The sequence below is a fragment of the Dendrobates tinctorius genome, unplaced genomic scaffold (genome assembly GCF_039654945.1).
Source record: "Dendrobates tinctorius isolate UK_male_01 unplaced genomic scaffold, ASM3965494v1 ptg000011l, whole genome shotgun sequence".
Lineage (NCBI taxonomy): Eukaryota > Metazoa > Chordata > Amphibia > Anura > Dendrobatidae > Dendrobates > Dendrobates tinctorius.
In genome coordinates, this window is record NW_027361679.1 from 25,474,598 (window position 1) to 25,489,235 (window position 14,638).

Genomic DNA, 14,638 nt, shown 5'->3' on the forward strand with positions numbered 1-14,638 from the left:
GCTGAGAAAAGGCGCTGGAAGCATTATTTGAAACGCGACTTTGGCGCTCTGATCGGCGACCTCATGGCCGACCTCACGCTATGGTCGGGATTCGATCGGCGAAACCCGACTTTAGCTAAAGTCGGCTATTTTTGAAATTGACCAACCCGTTTCACTCAACTCTAATCAGGAGAGCTTTAAACTAGAACAATGTGGGAAGGGAAGCAAAAGGCCAGAAAAAGCCATACACTTGACAAATGCTATTGAGAACTCTGCTATTAGAAGTGGAAAGGAAGAACAAAGACAAAAGAATCGAAACAATAAAAATATTGAAGAAAGAGAAACCAATCACAAACTAAAATGTTTCTATACTAATGCACAAAGCATGGGCAACAAACAAGGAGAATTGAAACTAATAACGCAGGAAAATAAATATGATGTCATTGGAATCACTGAAACTTGGTGGGATGATACACATGATTGGAATACAAGGCTAGAAGGATACAACTTAATTGCTAGAAACAGACTTGATAAACGAGGAGGAGGTGTCGCATTGTATGTTAGAAACGCGTATATCTGCACAAAGATTGAAGCTTCAGAGACTGGGAGTTCTGTGGAAACTGTTTGGGTAAGAATACAAGGACAGAGCAATGGAAAGGACACCATTGTAGGCATTTACTACAGACCGCCTGTGCAAGCTGAAGATATGGATGAACTCTTTATCCATCAAATGGCCAAGTTCTCCAAAAAATATGACATAGTTGTCATGGGAGATTTCAACTATCCTGACATTTGTTGGGAATCTCTCTCAGGCAAAACTAACAGGTCAAGGAAATTCTTATCCTCTCTTACTGACAACTTTATCTTCCAAAAGGAAGGGGAGAAAACAAGGGGAACTGCTACCTTGGATCTAATCCTTATAAACAGGGAGGAAATGGTTGAGGTGGTAAAAGTGGCTGGGACCCTAGGAGGTAGCGACCATGCTATTTTAACATTTTGGATAATTAGAGGAGGAAGACCTGTGAAGACTCAGATGTCAAGGTTAGATTTCAGAAAGGCAGATTTTAAGGGATTCCGAAAGAGAATTGGAGGGATCCAAAGGCTGGATATCCTTAAGGACAAAAGTGTCCAGGAAGGATGGGAAATCTTGAAAAATGAAATTCTCAAAGCACAATTGTTAGCAATTCCAAAAAGAGGGAAGAATAGGAAGCATTTAAGGAAACCAGGATAGATGAACACAGAACTTAAGCACATGCTAAAAAGGAAGAAAGAAATGTTTATAAAATGGAAAGAGGGAGGCATATCTAAAGAAGAATATAATGCTGTCTGCAGAACTTGCAGGGCACAAATCAGATTAACTAAAGCTGACAATGAATTGAGGCTTGCAAGAGATGTCAAAAGCAATAATAAAGGATTTTGGGGATATGTCAAAAGTAAAAGAAAAGTCAAAGATGCTATAGGATTTTTACAGGTTGAAAATGATGAAATGGTAAGACAGGATGTTGAGAAGGCTGAACTTTTAAATTCCTATTTTGCATCTGTTTTCTCTCAAAAAGGAAATGTAATATCAACTGTTCTTCACTGTCCTATTAAAGGTATAGAAGAATCCAGGATATCTATAAACAGAAAGATAGTCAGTAAACACTTAGCTAACCTAAATGAATTCAAGTCTCCAGGTCCAGACGAATTACACCCCAGAGTAGTGAAGGAGATAGCCGAAGAAATTTCTGAACCCCTCTCCATAATCTTTGAAAATTCTTGGAGAACAGGAGAAGTCCCAGAGGACTGGAGAAAAAAAAAGGGGGAAGAAGGTGGACCCAGGCAACTATAGGCCGGTGAGTCTGACTTCTATACCAGGAAAGATTTTTGAACAAATTATTAAGCATCATGTATGTAAGTACCTAGATAAGAATGAAGTGATTAAACAGAGTCGGCATGGGTTTGTAACTAATAAGTGATGTCAGACTAACTTAATTTCCTTCTATGACAGAATCACTGATTGGGTGGATCAGGGAAATACTGTAGATATAGTATATCTTGACTTCAGCAAAGCATTTGACAAAGTATCTCACATAATCCTTATTGAAAAAATGACTAAGTATGGAATGGACAAGGTAACTGTTAGGTGGATTCATAACTGGCTTAGTGATCGGACCCAAAGAGTGGTTGTAAATGGCTGCACATCCAGTTGGAAGAATGTCTCAAGTGGGGTACCACACGGCTCTGTCCTGGGCCCTGTATTGTTCAACATCTTTATCAACGATTTAGTTGAAGGAATTGAGTGTAAACTGATTAAATTTGCTGATGACACAAAGCTAGGAGGGATAGCTAATACTAGAGAAGAGAGAGAGAGGATTCAAAAAGATAAAAATAAACTGGAGCAGTGTGCAGCAACTAACAGAATGGTTTTTAACAGGGAAAAATGCAAAGTACTATATCTGGGCAATAAAAATGAAAAAAGCATATACAGAATGGGAGGAATAGGGCTAAGCAACAGCACATGTGAAAAAGACTTGGGTATACTAATAGATCACAGACTGAATATGAGTCAACAGTGTGATGCAGCAGCAAAAATGGCAACTGCAATTCTAGGATGTATTAACAGAAGCATATAGTCTAGATCACATGAAGTCATTATTGCCCTCTACTCCTCTTTGGTCAGACCTCATCTGGAGTACTGTGTCCAGTTTTGGGCGCCACATTTAAAAAAAGACATCAACAAACTGGAGCAATTTCACAGATTAGATATTAGAAAAAACTTTTTGACAGAGTGATCAATGAGTGGAACAGGCTGCCACGAGAGGTGATGAGTTCTCCTTCAATAGAAGTCTTCAAACAGAGGCTGGACAGACATCTGTCTGGGATGATATAGCGAATCCTGCTTTGAGCAGGGGGTTGGACCAGATGGCCCAGGAGGTCCCTTCCAACTCTACGATTCTATGATTCTATGATGAACATAATGCTCTACTGTGTTTCTACTGTCCCTTAAAAACAAGAAGCAACAATATTTTGTGAAACCTCCTTGCATTTCCATTAGCAGACCAATCACTTTTAAATCTCCACAGATATTCCATTGATGATGCTTAAATTGTATTGCTTCCAAAACAACTGACAGATTTTCATAACTTTCCTATAGATGAAATGAGTGAGCAATAGGCATTGATGGTTTCATATTTCCATTGTGAAGCAACACTGCTTTCAAACTTCTCTGGGATGAGTCAATAAACAATTGCCAATCTGCAAAAACTACTCTTGATTCAGTTCTTCAAAGAGGTCATTCATATTGTTACATGACACCATTGGTTCATCAACTGTGAAAAATTGTGTTAAAGTGTTACTTCTGTTTCGGTAATAGCACACTTTAACATCATCGTGAAGAAGATTCATCCATTTCAACCTAGATGCAAGAAGATCAACTTTATCTTTTGACAATGAAAGGTCTCTGGTGAGATCATTTAATTCAGGTTGAGTAAAGCATTCTGGCTGCTCGGCTGCTCCATCAGGTACATACTCATCTTGACTTGAGGTCTCCATATCTTCGCCAGTATCTTCAGCTCCATAGTATTCATATTCTACTTCATTTTCATCCAGTCCAGACAACGGTGGTACAGGAACTGGCAAGGTACCATCGTGTGGAACTGGCCTAATCGCAGATTTAAGTTCAGGGTAATTAATCTGTTTTTCACTTTGCAAAAAAAGCCCTTCAGTTTGACAAAACAATAGTAGCAGTAGTCATATGATTTTTGGATTATCTCCAAATCATGGGAACAGCAAATGGCATAGCCACTTTCCTCATATTCGACCGGTCACGAAGACCATTTAAACAACTTGAGCATATCACATGAGGGGCCCAACTTTTGTCTTAAAGGTAACCTGCCACCTCGTTTTGCTGCTATAATATGCGGCCACTGCCTTTTGGGCCTTATCTACAGCATTCTGTAATGCTGCAGCTAAGCCCCCGGTCTAACCTGAAAGAGAAGAAAAACAAGTTTTATCATACTCACCCGGGGGTGGTCCGGTCCGATGGATGTTGCAGGTCCCGGGTCCGGCACCTCCCATCTTCATGCGATGTAGTCATCCTGCTTGCTTCGGGCCATGCTCCTGCGCAGACTTAAGGTACTGTCACACTTAGCGATGTACCAGCGATCCCGACCAGCGATATGACGCGGTCAGGATCGCTGGTACATCGCTAAGTGGTCGCTAGTGAGCTGCCACATAGGCAGATCTCACTAGCGACATCGCTGGGGACGGGGATCGCTACTTACCTGTCACACCAGGCGATCCTGCGTCCTCCCGCCCGGCTCCACGCGTCGCTCGTCTTCACAGCAGGAAGCGCCGCAGGAAGCTGACGACGAGAAACAGTCCTGAACGTTCTCGCGCGATCAGCGATAACCAGCGGGGGAGCCGGTCGTAGTTAAGTATCAGACACAGAGATATCGCTAGCAATTTCGCTATAACGTCACTAGTTATAGCGATATTGCTAGCGATATCTCTTAGTGTGACATGCCCTTTACTGATCTGCCCTGTTCAGGACAGAGAAAATACTGCTGTGCACATGTGCCGGGAAAGGTCAGAGTATAATAAAACTTGTTTTTCTTCTCTTTCAGGTTGGACCGGGGGCTTATCTGCAACATTACAGAATGCTGTAGATAAGCGTCAAAAGGCAGTGGCCGCATCTTATAGTGGCACCATCCCCCAACCTCAACCCCTACCCTACATCATATCGAAACCATAACAATCTTATTAATATTACTTGCACTCCCTCATATTCTTCTTTTAATTGTGCCCTTTGGAATCCATGGTCTGTATGTAACAAACTTAATTTCCAGCACAATTACTTTCTGAACAACTCTCTGAAACTGCTGGCCCTCTCTGAAACCAGGATTCAGGATTCTGACACCGTCTCTCCATTTCCCATGGTGGCTTACAATTCTCCCATTCCCTGAAACCCACGAACAGACTTGGTGGTGGAGTCGGCATACTCCTGTCCTCACAATGCACTTTCTAGGACATCTTCCCTCTCATTCCCTTCTTTTGAGGTCCACACCATCAGGCTCTTCTATCCCCTCTCCCTCAGAGTAGCGGTCATATACTGGCCCCCAGGCTCACCCACCCATTTTCTTGATCACTTCTCAGCCTGGCTGCCGCGCTTCATGTCCTCAGAACTACCATCCCTTATCCTGGGAGACTTCAACATCCCTATTAACAGCCCCACTTCCACATCTACATCCCAGCTTCTATCACTAACCACTTCTCTAGACCTCTCACAGCTTTCAACATCTGAGACACACAAGGACGGTAACACCCTTGACCTGGTCTTTGTCTGGCTCTGTTTAATCTCCTACCTAACTAACTCACCGCTTCCTCTTTGACCACAACATTCTCTCCTTCATGCTCACAAATCCTCGCCCACCCCAGCACACTTCTACCTACCACACATTCAGAAATCTACATGCGATTAACCCTCAGGCACTTTCAGACTCCCTACACTCATCACTGTCCCCAATCTCCTCTTTTTCCTGTCCTGATCTGACTGTTCATCACTACACCGACTCTCTTAGAAGTACCCTTGACCAAGTAGCGCTCCTCACCCTCAGAACCTCCAAACACAGAGTAAAACAGCCCTGGCTCATATCGCAAACTCAACTTCTCAGCGATGCTCTAGGAGCGCTGAACGCCTATGGAGAAAAACCTGCACACCAGAAGACTTCATCCACTTCAGATTTATGTTAAGAACCTATAACTCTGCCCTTCACCTCGCCAAACAGACCTACTTCACCACCCTGATCTCCACACTAACAACAACCCCAAAAAACTTTTTGACACCTTTCACTCCCTCCTCAGGTCAAAAGCACAAGTTGCTATCACAGACATTTGTGCTGATGACCTGGCCTCCCACTTTATAGAAAAAATAGATAATATCCATCAGGAAATCCACTCCCAACCACCAAGTGCTGAGACTCCCATCCCTCCCTGCATTTCCCCTGGCTCACTTTCTGCATTTGATCCCATCACAGAAGAAGAAGTCTCCAAACTCCTCTCTTCTTCTCGTCCAACTACATGCACTACCGATCCCATTCTTTCACATCTCCTCCAGTCTCTCTCTCCAGTCGTCACAACTCACCTAACTACAATCTTTAATCTTTCCCTCTCCTCGGGCATTTTCCCATCTTCCTTCAAGCACTCTATCGTTACTCCATTACTAAAGAAACCCGTTCTCGACCCATCCTGCACAAACAACTACAGACCAGTCTCCAATCTCCCTTCATCTCTAAACTTTTGGAGCACCTAGTCTACTCCCACCTTACCCATTACCTCTCCATTCATTCCCTCCTAGACCCTTCACAGTCTGGCTTACGCCCCCTACATTTGACTGAAACTGCACTCATCAAAGTTACCAATGACCTTCTGACAGCAAAATGTAAGGGTGACCACTCTGTTGATTCTTCTTGACCTTTCTCCAGCTTTTGACACTGTTAAGCACCGTCTCCTACTCTCTAAGCTCCAGTCACTAGGCATTAATGACACTGCTCTCTCCTGGTTCTCTTCCTATCTTTCTGACCGCTCCTTCAGTGCTTTGTTCGCTGGCTCCACGCCATCTCCTCTTCCTCTCGCTATCGGGGTACCTCAGGGCTCAGTCCTTGGCCCCCTTCTCCTCTCTCTACATGGCCCCAATTGGACAGACCATCAGCAGATTTGGCTTTCAGTACTATCTTTATGCTGATAACACACAACTATACATATCATCCCCCGACCTTAACCCACTTTACTACAGAATGCCAGTGACTGTCTGTCCGCAGTCTCCACCATCATGTCCGCTCTCTATCTGAAACTCAACCTCTCAAAAGCTGAACTTCTTCTGCTCCCGCCGTCTACTAGCCTACATAAATCTGACATTTCCCTCTCCATGGATGGCACCATAATAACACCCCGGCAACAGGCGCGCTGTCTGGGTGTTAAGTTTGACACCAATCTCTCCTTCACATCTCATATACAATCTCTTGCCCGCTCTTGCCACTTACAGCTAAAGAACATCTCTAGAATCCGCCCTTTTCTCACCATGGAAGCAAAAAACCCCTCACTGTCGCATTGATCCACTCCCGCTTGGACTACTGCTATGCTCTATTAAATGGCCTCCCCTTTGCTCGAACAGGAGCACAGCAACCATCGCTGGGCCTCTGCTGAGCTTTTACAGATGCAGAAGCTAGATGATACACCTGGGCTCTTTTGGCTAAACTCGGCTCTCGTTGTGGCTTCATGACATCGGAGGTCACGGCAAATGTAGATTGACCTCCCAGCGGCGACGACTTCTTCCTCGAACGTTTCTTCATCCTGTTTCAGGGCGGTGATAGCAGTGAGTAAATGCGAAAGGGTCTCACAGTAACAGGGAAAATACCCTAGGAACTGTGCCACCATGTGTCCTTCAGACAATCGTTATGAGGGCCCCTGTCAGTAGAAACTTTGTAAAGGGATCTTACAATTGTACAATAAACTATGAGAAAGATGGTAACAATTTAACTCATGCCTGATAATCGCAGAAGAATTCCACACTGAATTCACTTAAGGACTCAGTATTCCTTCAGTCTTCAAACAACATCCCAATAAAGCCAATTTCACAACACATAAGCCACAATTTATGAACAATTTGAACAATTACATTTATATTTAATGTCTATCTACCTATCTATCATCTATCATAGACATATTACAATGCACCCCAACATTTTTCTCTGTATTTGTGTTTGAATGTTATTCTAAAGGTATATAGAATTAGAATGCATGTTCTGTTTTATTGAACTCTCTTCAGCTTGTTCCTCCCCATGGGCTGTCAAATTCCTAGCAGGCTGTAGCTTGCTATTCTTGACATGCCAAACAATTAGGAATTGTGAATGAAGGACATTCCTGAGGACTTGGCATATTAAGGAATGTCATCCTTTTCCATTACACATGCCTAAAATACCTGTCTCTGTCTTTAAATTACCTACTCTGGTACATGCACAATATTGTATTGTTCTATCAAAAAGTCTCATACAAAAGTAACTGGCAGAATATTATGAACAATGCACATAATATTTAATATAACATGATTTGTTAAAGAATTTTGTGTAGGCATAATCACCAAACATTCATCAGTTCTGGTTGAACAGATCACCATCAATCAGTAATTAATACTTAAATATTCCCAAATTATTCTGCAGCAGTGTACAGTTTGGAGGGAACATGTACAAACAATATTAGATATTAGAGTCTTGGCTGCTTAAGAAGACCGTGGAAATGGGTCCGAGCACAGACCACAATGCACGTACTGGCGGCAGATCTCAAAACCCGAGCATGACAGTTTTACATATCTCTAAGAGGCTGTAATGCTGGAGACGGGAGGACCACAGATATTTCATAGACTGTGGTCCATGCTCAGACTGATTTGCACAGACATCTGATGCAGCCTTTAGAGATAATTCATCAATTTAGAGAAAAGGAGTGAGGGTCTTTATCGCAAACTTACAATGTATGAGGAAATGGGGTGGCATGAAAGGTAAAAAGTTTAGCATTGTGGGAAAAAAACATCTATTATAATAATTAAGGGTATTTAAGTAAAGATTGCATGGACTGGTCAGCAGCTGGTGTCTGTGTGTACAGATGTGACTTTCCCCTAAGTTCATGGAGTGTGGGGGAAACTGATGAAAGAAGTGATCAGGAGGAAAAATGTAGAAATGGAGATCTTAGAAACATTAAATGAGTGATGTGAAGTGATAGAATAGGCCTGTCTAAGATGTGGTTAAAAAATGGGCAAAGTACAAGAAAAATCTTGGATATGGAAGTAGAAGTTTCAGATTATGTTAGTTTTAGACTATTAGCAGATCAAGAGCATGGGTAGGGTGGTAGACATAGATGAAGAAGGAATCACTGTGAAGAGCTTTGAGGGTGAGTATGATAAGTTTATGCTTTATTCTCAAGTGGATGGGCAACCAGTGCAATAACTGTCACAGGGCAGAGGCATTAGTTTAGGGGCTAGACCTAAAGATAAGTACATATAACTGTAAAATAATACTTCGGAAGAAACTGTTCTCAGTATTTGCATTGAGCTCTTCCTCTGGTATTCCCCTTGGAAATTAGTGCAGCTTGTGATCTATGTATAAGAAGAGTCAGTGCCCGACGTCCACAGATGGGGGTTGTGCTCACAGCCCAACACCATGCAGGACACTTGGCATTTGCCACAAAACACCAGGATTGGCAAATTAGCCACTGGCGCCCTGTGCTCTTCACAGATGAAAGCAGGTTCACACTGAACACATGTGACAGATGTGACAGAGTCTGGAGATGCCGTGGAGAGTGATCTGCTGCCTGCAACATCCTTCAGCATGACCAGTTTGGCAGTGGGTCAGTAATGGTGTGGGGTGGCATTTCTTTGGAGGGTCACACGGTGTTGGGCTGTGAGCACAACCCCCATCTGTGGAAGTCGGGCTCTCAGACCATCCTAATGGAGTCGGTTTCTAACCGTTTGTGCAGACACATGCACATTTGTGTAACCAAAACAAAATTCCACATGGTCAAGTGGAAGGAGGCCTCTAGACCACAGACATGAAGACCAAAAAAGAAGACCAAAGAGGTCAAAAAGAGAATCAAGGGATTATGATAAGGGAGAAGGACATATATATCTATCAAGGATTATTAATAGAATCTCAAAAATAAATATCCTTCACCGATTCATAACCATAAGTATAGATGTATAATAACATTACTCCTTGATACAATAGAGGCTCCATACACGATAAATAGTTAGCATAAAAAGGATAATTTTTATTTAAACATTATGCATAAATAGTGACAACATGAGAGCAAACAAGACACGGGACAGTGAAAATATGTATAGAGTTATCGTAAATAACCAAGACAAGGAGGAAATATATGTCCTATATATACAGCCGTGTGCTGACGCACAGCAAATAAATGCACAAAATGTTCACAAAAAAGTACAGGCTCAAATAGCTAATTGTACATATAAAAGCCAGCAACATGTGAAAAGGACATACAGTATGTCTCCCTATACAAGGTATATGGAAAAGGGAGGGAAACTGTCTCACACTGCCTAACATAATCACTGCAGCCACTCTCAATAGGGTAAAGTACTCCCCTTTAACATGTCTGACATAGCCGTTGTAAAAAACACATAGGTAAATAAAGTGATGGCTATGTCATAAGTAATATGGCATAGGTAGCATAGATAGGAGCAGATGAGTAGGTATACTCATATATTAAATACCTTCAGTCATGGTGTAGCAGAGAGTGGGAGCAGCAGGCACGTGTGGGACACCGGGAGCCTCGACGCGCGTTTCGCCTATGGCTTCGTCGGGAGGCGTGGCCAATTCGAGGAGGCATGGGCTTTTTAAATACATAGGCTGAAACTTCAGCCAATCATGAATCGTCATGTGTGGAAGTCCCCCCATTAAAGGGAGGCGGCAAAGCGTTCCCCAACCAATGAGGAGGAGGGCAGTGACGTCACTGAACAGTGTCACAGCGACGTGCCCATCCCCCAGAAGGGCGGCGCAAAGATATCTCGCCGCAGTGGCCCAGGTATGAGAACAAGTCCGGCATATCGGCGCGCTTCCTGTGTGATGCGCCCGTCCGCGGTGCAAGGCGGCGAGCGCGCGCCTCAGCAATAGATGAATCGGTGAAGGATATTTATTTTTGAGATTCTATTAATAATCCTTGATAGATATATATGTCCTTCTCCCTTATCATAATCCCTTGATGCTCTTTTTGACCTCTTTGGTCTTCTTTTTTGGTCTACATGCATATTTGTGGCCTGCTTGAGGTTATTTTGCAGGGCTCTGGCAGTGCTCCTCCTGTTCCTCCTTGCAAAAAAGGCTGAGGTAGCGGTCCTGCTGCTGGGTTGTTGCCTTCCTACAGCCCCTCCATGTCTCCTGGTGTACTGGCCTGTCTCCTGGTAGCGCCTCCAGCCTCTGGACACTATGCTGACAGACGCAGCAAACCTTCTTGCCACAGCTTGCATTGATGTGCCATCCTGGATGAGCTGCACTACCTGAGCAACTTGTGTGGGTTGTAGAGTTCATCTACCACAAGTGTGAAAGCACAACCAAGATTCAAAAGTGACCAAAACATCAGCCAGAAAGCATTGGTACTGAGATGTGGTCTGTGGTCCCCACCGGCAGAACCACTCCTTTATTGAGGGTGTCTTGATAATTGCCAAAAATTTCCATCTGTTGTCTATTCCATTTGCACAACCGCATGTGAAATTGATTGTCAGAAGTTTGATCTACTTGGAGTTATATTCTGTTGTTTAAGTGTTCCCTTTATTTTTTTGAGCAGTGTATATTCCAAATTGGGGAGAACCCCAATTAAGCCCTCACTAGAAGACCATAAAATATAACTTTTATTTCTATTAATTAAAATAAAGAATGAACAAAGGGTATAAAACATTTTTCCCTAGTCTGTCTCAGAATTCTGCAGTAATTTTATGTAGTATTCCTGCTAATTTATATTTAGAAAGTGTATAGCACCCGGTATGCTAATACTTATAGGCAGAATAAGACAACAAATTTTAGCACTAGCGTCCTCTCAAGATGTTTAACCATGCTAGCGGTGTCATCAGGGGATGGGACATAGAGTCATGAATAACCAGAGCGTCCTTAAGAGTCTTGGAAAGACCTTTGTGGGACTGGCACCTGAGAGCTGCATAATTCCACAGAACTTAAGTGGACCACTGCCGGAGTGCAATAGCCCTCAGAAGTATGGCACCCCTGTGCCAGGTTCATGATCTTTGCCTCAGAGACCTAGACCCTGTTGGGTTTGTCATAGATAAGACCTAATGCATCAAAAAAGGCATCCACAGAAGACCGTTCTGAAGCAGCATCAAAAATGGCATCCACAGAAGACCGTTCTGGAGCCTGTAGGGACAAGGAAAAAAGCCCAGGTCTGAGGGCCGGTTCACAGAAGGGACAAGATTATTTACATCCGCTGTAACTCATCCCCTGACGACTGGGGACACAGGGTGAAAAAAACCTTCAGCGCATCCTGGACACCCTACATGTCTGAAAATTTATCTGAAAGGCCATAACAAGTCAGGAGAGACCAGCTGTACATCAAAGGGTACTGAGGCCTGGAGGAAGTTTTTCAAAGTAACATAATTTGCCTAATATGTGCAGAAATGGTGCAGAAAATCTGCAACATCAAAAGTTCACCAAAAGCTCATCTTAGGAATGTAAACTAAAGGAGACAGAGAATGCCTCTTATATATTACTGCATGACTCAACTCCAGGGAATTTATTGATATTCACCACCACATGGACCTTAGTTTTTTTTTTAACCATTTCCTGCTCCATGATTTCACATTACGCAAAACATTACTGCAAACTGATATAATAGTATGTCCAAGCAATAGTGCAGGCACTGGACAAATGCATACAGTTCTGCTTATCGTTATTGGCACCCAGTTTAATAATGGATCGCCCTCCAGGGCAGTGGGGATACTCGGTACCGGGCCGGTATTTAAAGGGGATGTCACGGCAGCTGTGACCCGGTCCATGGCCTTAGGCGTCCAATTAATGAGGTTATTTACAAGGGATAATAAAGTTTGTAACGTTTGTAATGAAGTGTTTGTGACACCACCTGTGGTGTTTGGTCAGGGGACTGACGCTGCTATGCAGAACCTCTGGGATGATGACAGGGCAGCAAATATGACTCAGCTCTCCACAGGTAGAGCTGTGTCCCAGGGCAGTTTGGATGTATATGTCAAATGTGATGTTTGTAGATATGGTGCAGGGAAGGTGATGCAGAAATAATTAGAAGACACAGCTGGGTGGAGATCCAAAGGTTTACTCACTGTTCTAGCAGGCACAGATGCTTGCTGGGCGCAGCGTCCTCCAGGTGAGGGGTCCAGCCAACTCCAAAGTAGATCAGAATACAACTTTCCAGGACTCCTTTCAGTATTTGCCACTCTTGGCCGTATCACTGTGCTGGCTTTCTACCTCTCCTGCCCAACATCTCACAGTCAGTGTCCCAGGCCAGCAGCCGCGGACCTTGTTGGGTGACATCCTCTCTGTGTCCCCTTGCTCCCTTATAGCTGCCTTTCCAGCGAAGATAACTGTGGCTTGTGGCTGGAACATCTACAGGTGCCCCTGCCTCCGGCTTGCTAGTTGGGTCTGGTGATTTCTCCACTAGGATAGGGGGCCGGTACCCCCACGCAACCTGGTCTCTCCAATACTGGATCGGGCCCTACGGGTGGCATCCGCACTTCCCATGCCCCTAAGACCCGTTCTGCTCTCCGGGAGCTTCCTTCTGTCTTTTTCCCTCTTTCTGCAGCTCCTCCTGACAGGGAGCTGCTTTACCACACGTCTGCTCACTCTCCTTCCTCCTGACTGAACTGAACTGTACTCTCCTGCTCTCTTCCTACCAACTCCACCCACCTCCCAACACCCTTTACTACCCAGCCAGGCATGAGACCATCCTCCCTTAGGGTACATGGGTCGCCCGCAAGGGCAGTGTGGTACTCGGTACCGGGCTGGTATCTCAGAGGGAAGTGTCACAGTAGCGGAGACCTGGTCCGTGGCCCTGGGTGTCCGTGTAAAAGGGGTTAAGCGTGGCTGATTAAAGTTTATAAGTGGATGATACGTGATGCCACCTGTGGTTCTCAGCAATGAAGGGCTTAAGCCGACGATGCAGGCAGATCCTCTGTGACAGAGGGTATTGGCAGCAAGATGTAATAGCTCCCCACAGGTAGAGCTGTAGTCCCAGGGTAGTGGGAATAGGTGTTGAGGAAGAGGGTGCAGTGTTAGGCACAGAGATGTAGCAGTGCTGAAGGGGTTGCAGGAAGAAGGCAATGACACAACAAGGTGCAGTTTCCTTTACCTTTACTTTGCTTTACAAGTGCAGTCCAGGATCCAGATTACAGATAGAACAGGACTTGACCAGCCTGGAAGCAACTCAGGAATCTCTCTATGCAGATGGGTTGTGTAGTCTCCTTTCTAGCGCTTATCTGAGGTACATGCAGTACTGAGTTACACTGAAGTTCCTCTTGCTTCTCTCTTTTAGAGCCCCTCGTATGGCAGACAGCTGTAGCCTCATTCTTCTGGCTCACACATTGCTGTTGTGCCTCCGAGTCTTATGTGGGAACAGAGCATTTACAGCTTCCTATTCCTCCGGTTTCTGCTGCAGGAACATCAGTATCCATACAACCTCGGAGACCGGACTCCGGACCATGCGCTACGCTAGAAGTGAGCCTGAGCTCTGCTCAATCCTCCAGCTCTTCTCCTCCACACACTTCGCCCTCCTCACACGAACTAACTAACTTCCCCTTCCAGGCCCCCAGACAGCAGCTCCTCCCACAGCTTTGGTTCAGAGCTCCCTCTGCTGGCCTGGAGTGGGAACTGTGCTGTGTGTTGAATTTACCTGACAGAGAGACCCTTTATTGCTTCCAAGCATGACATCACACTCCCTATCAGGAAGGTAATGCCACTGTGGCGACCATACTCCTGGGGGCGCCACATACGTACAGGGTGCCCTGCTGCTATAGTGTGTGTTGGGTGCAGGTGTGGGGTACCACACATCTGGATGAGGTGCAGTACCTCTGTGGCAACTGAACCCTCAGAGGCGCCACAAGTACATAATGTGGAATATCTTCTGAAAAAAAAAATTAATCAAG